The sequence below is a fragment of the Dermacentor albipictus genome, chromosome 2 (genome assembly GCF_038994185.2).
Source record: "Dermacentor albipictus isolate Rhodes 1998 colony chromosome 2, USDA_Dalb.pri_finalv2, whole genome shotgun sequence".
NCBI classification, from domain to species: domain Eukaryota; kingdom Metazoa; phylum Arthropoda; class Arachnida; order Ixodida; family Ixodidae; genus Dermacentor; species Dermacentor albipictus.
Genome location: NC_091822.1, coordinates 74,255,336 through 74,262,500, shown reverse-complemented (window position 1 = coordinate 74,262,500; position 7,165 = coordinate 74,255,336). Strand labels below are relative to the sequence as shown.

Sequence of the window (7,165 nt, the reverse complement as noted above, 5' to 3'; positions counted from 1 at the left end):
GCGAATCGCAAGTTACTAAGGTATTCTCCATCAACGTTTATCCCCCATTCTTCCCACTCCAGGTCTCTGAATACCTCCTGTAAATATGCGGTGAATAGCATAGGAGAGATCGTATCTCCCTGTCTGACGCCTTTCTTTATTGGGATTTTGTTGCTTTCTTTGTGGAGGACTACGGTGGCTGTCGAGCTGCTATAGATATCTTCCAGTATTTTTACGTATGGCTCATCTACACCCTGATTCCGTAATGCCTCCATGACTGCTGAGGTTTCGACTGAATCAAACGCTTTCTTGTAATCAATGAAAGCTATATATAAGGGTTGGTTATATTCTGAACATTTTTCTATCACCTGATTGATAGTGTGAATATGGTCTATTGTTGAGTAGCCTTTACGGAATCCTGCCTGGTCCTTTGGTTGACAGAAGTCTAAGGTGTTCCTGATTCTATTTGCGATTACCTTAGTAAATACTTTGTAGGCGACGAACAGTAAGCTGATCGGTCTATAATTTTTCAAGTCTTTGGTGTTCCCTTTCTTATGGATTAGGATAATGCTAGCGTTCTTCCAAGATTCCGGTACGCTCGAGGTTATGAGGCATTGCGTATACAGGGTGGCCAGTTTCTCTAGAACAATCTGACCACCATACTTCAAGAAATCTGCTGTTACCTGATCCTCCCCAGCTGCCTTCCCCCTTTGCATAGCTCCTAAGGCTTCTTTACTTCTTCTGGCGTTACCTGCGGGATTTCGAATTCCTCTAGGCTATTTTCGCTTCCACGATCGTCGTGGGTGCCACTGGTACTATATAAATCTCTGTAGAACTCCTCAGCCACTTGAACTATCTCATCCATATCAGTAACGATATTGCCGGCTTTGCCTCTCAACGCACACATCTGATTCTTGCCTATTCCTAGTTTCTTCTTCACTGTTTTTCGGCTTCCTCCGTTCCTGAGAGCCTGTTCAATTCTATCCATATTATAGTTCCTGATGTCCGCTGTCTTACGCTTGTTGATTACCTTAGAAAGTTCTGCCAGTTCTATTCTAGCTGTAGGGTTAGAGGCTTTCATACATTGGCGTTTCTTGATCAGATCTTTTGTCTCCTGCGATAGCTTACTGGTTTCCTGTCTAACGGCTTTACCACCGACTTCTATTGCGCACTCCTTAATGATGTCCATGAGATTGTCGTTCATTGCTTCAACACTAAGGTCCTCTTCCTGAGTTAAAGCCGAATACCTGTTCTGTAGCTTGATGTGGAATTCCTCTAGTTTTCCTCTTACCGCTAACTCATTGATTGGCTTCTTGTGTACCAGTTTCTTCCGTTGCCTCCTCAAGTCTAGGCTAATTCGAGTTCTTACCATCCTGTGGTCACTGCAGGGTACCTTGCCGAGCACGTCTACATCTTGTATGATGCCAGGGTTCGCGCAGAGTATGAAGTCGATTTCATTTCTAGTCTCACTATTCGGGCTCCTCCACGTCCACTTTCGACTAACCCGCTTGCGGAAAAAGGTGTTCATTATCCGCATATTATTCTGTTCTGCAAACTCTACTAATAACTCTCCTCTGCTATTCCTAGAGCCTATGCCATATTCCCCCACTGACTTGTCTCCAGCCTGCTTCTTGCCTACCCTGGCATTGAAGTCGCCCATCAGTATAGTGTATTTTGTTTTGACTTTACCCATCGCCAATTCCACGTCTTCATAAAAGCTTTCGACTTCTTGTTCATCATGACTGCATGTAGGGGCATAGACTTGTACCACCTTCAATTTGTACCTCTTATTAAATTTCACAACAAGACCTACTACCCTCTCGTTAATGCTATAGAATTCCTGTATGTTACCAGCTATTTCCTTATTAATCAGGAATCCGACTCCTAGTTCTCGTCTCTCAGCTAAGCCCCGGTAGCACAGTACGTGCCCGCTTTTTAGCACTGTATATGCTTCTTTTGTCCTCCTAACCTCACTGAGCCCTATTATATCCCATTTACTACCCTCTAATTCCTCCGATAACACTGCTAGGCTCGCCTCACTAGATAACGTTCTAACGTTAAAGGTTGCAAGGTTCAGATTCCAATGGCGGCCTGTCCGGAGCGTGTGTAGTGTACAGCAAATGATGGGGGGAATCTTTTTAAAAGAAGTTTCCTTACTGCGGATACGTTAGACGGCCGCTTGCGGGAACCCAGTCATCGCGTAGCGCCTCATCATTTCTGTACTCGTCATTCTACTTCCGGCCACCGAGCGTGACGGACGGCGAATCATGAGCTCCAGTGGAGCGGCGACAGCGGCCTTTGTTGGCCGCGGAAACAGGTGGAACACCGAAGATGACGCAGACTATCAGATTATTTTGCCTCCACTGCCAAAGGGGCGCGTCGTGCTAAACACCGTGTTTTTGCACGGCGACGTGCGAGCTAGACCCTACAAAGTAGAAGATTTCCGGGACGCTCTTGGCCTAACAGGATTGTTGCCGGAAGTGCTGGCCCTGGGGGCCTACCAGATTAACCACGTCTGGGCTGTGACCATGAACACCGCGGACGCCACGAAAACGATGCTGGAAGTCAAGGAGCTGAAGGTAAAGGGGCGGCGCTGTATCGTGGTCGACCCTCAAGACCAGCAGGTGCGGCTGCGTCTTCATTGGTTAATACATGGTGTGGCCGATGAGGATGTAAGAACGGCGTTGGCGGCTTTCGGTAAAGCCGTACAAGTGACCCGAGAGCGATGGCGAGTTCAGGGTATCAACGACAAGGGGACGACTACACGGTCCGTCTTGCTCAAGCTCAACAGCGGCGTGAAGGTGGAAGATCTTCCGCACCAAATTAGGGTCGCCGGTGAGCTGGCCCTAGTCGTCGTTCCTGGCAGGCCAATGCAGTGCTTGCGCTGTCAAGGCACCGGTCACGTACGACGAGACTGCAAGGTTCCCCGGTGCTCGCAATGCCGTCGGTTTGGACACGCCGAGGACCAGTGCGTACGTACATACGCTTCTATGACTGGGCCAGCCGAAGGCGACGACACGGCAAGGTTGGTGATGGATGCGGCCGAGGCCGAAGACGCGGCGAAAGGGGTAGGAGACCAGGCAACCCCATGTGCTGTAGGCGGTGTGCGTGCACCTGATGCGTGCGCGGGGACACCACCGGACAGGGAAAACGCTACAAAAGGTGCGGCAAAAGAGCCAGCCGAAGAGACCAAGGAAGAAAGCAAGAGCAGCCTAACGGAAGCCAGCGAGCAAATGGAGACAGCTGAGGACCAGTCGGCGAAGAGCGAACCTACGAGCAGCAATGTTGGAGCCTCGGTCAAACGGCCTCTTGAGAAGGCTACGGACAGCAGCGCAGCGAACCAAGGAAGAGGGGAAGACGGGCCGCCTTCGAAGACGCCAACGGGCAGGCGCAGCAGCTACAAACCACGACCGAACACCGCTAACGCAGACAAGAAGGCCGAGAAGAAGCTGCCACCGCTCTCCAGTGGTACCGGTCCACCGGGTGGCTCCGGGGGCGTCTAGCGGTGTGCTAGGCGCAAAAGGTAAACACCATGCTCCGGGCCAAATCTTTTCACTAGACCTATAATCATGGCTCCCAACCCGTCGCTTAGATTGGCCACGCTAAACGTTCGAGGTCTGGCCGCCAAGCGAAAGCAGAGCCAATTGTGTAGGCTGCTGGTGGACTATGACCTTGACGTGTTAGCCGTGCAAGAGACAAAAGTAGATGGTGATGAAGAGACCCGCAGCATGGTGCAGCGGTTTACGCAACGGTACTACGCGGTAGTGAGCCACGCCTTAGGGACGTCGGCGGGCTGCGTGCTGTTTGTTAGAAAATTATCCGGTGTAACGGTGCAAGGTTTTTATTCATGTCCATCCGGTAGATTAGTTCTCTGTGATTTTGCTTTGCATGGAATTGAATGGCGGGTTGCATGCATTTATGCACCAAATGCGTTAGAGGAAAGGGCTTTGTTTTTTTCCATGTTAAAAGAGTATATATCTTCCGAAAAGCAGATGGTGCTGTTAGGTGATTTTAATTGTGTTCTCAGTGCCCGAGATCGCTCTAATAGAGCATTAAGGAGCGATAAAAGTAGGGATGTTTTGAACGAGATAATTACTGAATACGAATTAGTGGATGTGGCTGAATGTATGATAGGGACGCGAGATGTGCGTTTCACGCACTTCCAAGGAAATAGCCATGCGCGCTTAGACCGTATTTACTTGTCGCTTCAAGCAATACCAATGTGTAATAGTTACAGTGTATATCCTATTTTCTTCACTGATCATTGTCTGGTTAAATGTGACATAGGAAGGAAGGGAAAAGGCGGCAGCTTCTCTTGGGAGCTGTGGAAAATGAATTCAAACTTAACTACTGACGAAAGTTTCGGAGAATATGTATCGGACTGCATCAAAAAAATTCTAATGAGCGGCGAGGGTGAATTAAAAGATCGATGGGAAGAGTTTAAACAGTGCATTAAATTGAAGGCCATCGATCGTTCCGTCGAAATAATGCATGAAACAAAAAAGAAAGAGAAGGAACTGCGAATAATCTTGGAAAAGCTGACAGAACTGGAGTGCCAAGAACCGGGAGCATACAAAAGCGACATACAGAATATTAAACAGAAACTTGAACTGCATGATGAGGAACGCTATCGCGGAGCGATTGTTCGTGCTCGAGCCGAATCCTTTGCGATAGGGGAGGCGCCCACAAAAAGGGCGCTCGGACTGGAAAAATCGCACGCTCGACGAAATCATATTGACGTGATCGAGGTGGGTGATAACGAAGTTACAGATAATGATAGTATCGCACGTGCATTTTTTGAACACTACGAAAATCTGTTCGCATTTAGGCAGGTGGACCTAGAACGGTTTAAGACGAACTTCTTGAAAAGAATGCCTCAACTGACTGAAGAAAGAAAAGTTGCTTTAGAAACACCGATAACTGTTTTTGAAGTGGAACGCGCCATTGACAATTTGAATCCTGGCAAGTCACCTGGCCCTGATGGGCTTTGAGCTCTGTGGTACAAGCGGTTTAAAAAGGAATTGTCAGCGGTACTTGTAGCAATTTTTAACGAAGCGTACGATGGTAAGGCGTTACCGCCATCTTTCGGTCAATCACACACGGTGTTGATTCCGAAGACAGAGGATGTAGATAAGTTGAAAAGTGTAACATCATACAGACCGATAGCACTCACAAATGTAGACTATAAGATACTAATGAGTCTTAGCAGCTAGACTTCAGTCGGTTGTTAAAGACATAGTCGGACCACACCAAACGTGTGGAATTAAGGGTCGCACTATAGCGACGAATATTCACAAGATGCGCTCAGTTCTTGAGTGTTGTGACACTCTTGAAGCGCGTGTGGCCATACTTCAGCTGGATCTGGAGAAGGCATTTGATTGCGTAGCGCATGCTATTTTGTTTGCAATGTTGGAACACATTAATGTTGGATCAGTCATCACGGATGGTGTAGCTCTGGCGTATCGGAACTGCTCTACCAGACTAATTATTAACAAAGAATTGGGGGCCCCCATTAAAGTGCAGCGTTCCGTGCGTCAAGGCTGTCCCATCAGTCCACTTTTGTTTTGTATATATATTGAAACTTTATGTTTGTCAATAATTGAAAATAATTCTATCCGTGGTTTTCGCTTACAATCTTCAGAGGTAAAACTGCTTGCATATGCCGATGATGTGGCGGTATGTTGTATTGACTACGAAGGCATTGAAGAAACGATTCGAAGTGTTAAATTTTTCAGCGACGTTACAGGAAGCCGAGTAAACTGGGGAAAGTGTCTGGGGTTTTGGCACGGCGTGTGGCCGTTCACCCCGGGCATTTTTGCCAATGTTGTATGGCAGAAAACGCCTGTGAAATACCTTGGTGTCCCACTTGAGGTCTACAAAAATAATAATGACTACTGGCAGCAACAAGCAGAACTCTTACGCGAAAAGGCGAATGCTTGGAGGGCGAATTATCTCTCCATGTTTGCGAGGGCGACAGTGTGTAACATGTTTTTTGTGGCTAAACTATGGTATGTGATACAAGTGATGCACTGTTCTAGGGTAAATGTGCAGAAACTTCATAGGGTTTTTGCGATCTTTGTGTGGGGATCTACGTGGGAAAGGTGCAGTCGTACAAATTTGTTCAGGAGTGTAAAGTGTGGGGGACTTGGACTGGCACTCCTTTTTCTCAAACAATTAGTTAATAGATTTTTCTTTTTTCGCGAGGTCAGCGACCCCATTTCTGCAAACGGTGTGCCAGGCCAGATTAGGGCGACTGCTACCTGAAGATGTTATTAGCACGGAAGTCCTGACGGGGACGGCACAAGGTTTTTTTCGGGAAGTAGTGGCGAGTGTGCGATTTTTGTGTGCGCGTTTTTCTAATGATTACTTATATTCTGTTACAAAGAGGAAACTGTATAAAGACTTATGTGATATAGTGTTACCAATACCGTTGTACAGGGCGATATACAGCGCAGGCCTGGGCCAGAACGTACTCAAACGGGTTAAAAGAATGCAAGTAGCACCAAGTGCAAAAACTTTCTTTTTCAAACTGCATACCGGAACTCTCCCTGTAAGAACCTTCTTAGAGGAGCGTGGGTTTTATATGCCATGGGGGTCTCACTGCATTATTTGCAAAAAGCCGGAAACGATCGACCACGTTTTCCTTCACTGTTGGAATGCGGTGTTCTTGTGGGATGTGTTGCAGAGGACAATCAAAAAAGAATTCCCACTAGACGCGCATGGAATTAGGTACCTTGCCATAGACAATGAAGAAGGAGTACCTTTCGACCTAATCATGCTGACAGGCCTGCACAGTATATGGCGCTCACGAATGGCTGGCTTCTACTGTGAACCGGACGGAAGACCAGCAAGGCTGTACTTTCGAGAGAGCATTGCTCGGTTATTAGAAGTTGAAAAAACAAAAGAATGTCCTTCTCCCTGGGTAGCCAGGGTAGAACCCTTAGTCACACTAAGGGAATTTTAAGCGACAACGTCAGTCACAACATGACTGATGGCTTTTCGCTCATTGTGTTGACAAAGTATATTGTAACCCTGTCTTGACTTTTCATGTGTTGGAAGTGTATTGTTGTTGCGAAACCGGTAATAAAGAAAAAAAATTTCTGTACTCGTGCCGCCGAAATAGCTCAGTTGGGAGAGCGTTAGACTGAAGATCTAAAGGTCCCTGGTTCGATCCCGGGTTTCGGCA

At 47.2% G+C, this 7,165-nt stretch overlaps 1 non-coding gene across 1 annotated transcript; it reads left to right on the top strand.

Annotated features, from left to right (window-relative positions):
- The first annotated feature begins 7,092 nt into the window (after positions 1–7,092).
- On the top strand, positions 7,093–7,165 carry TRNAF-GAA (transfer RNA phenylalanine (anticodon GAA)). Its single transcript has one exon. It is a non-coding gene; the product is annotated as a tRNA-Phe (tRNA).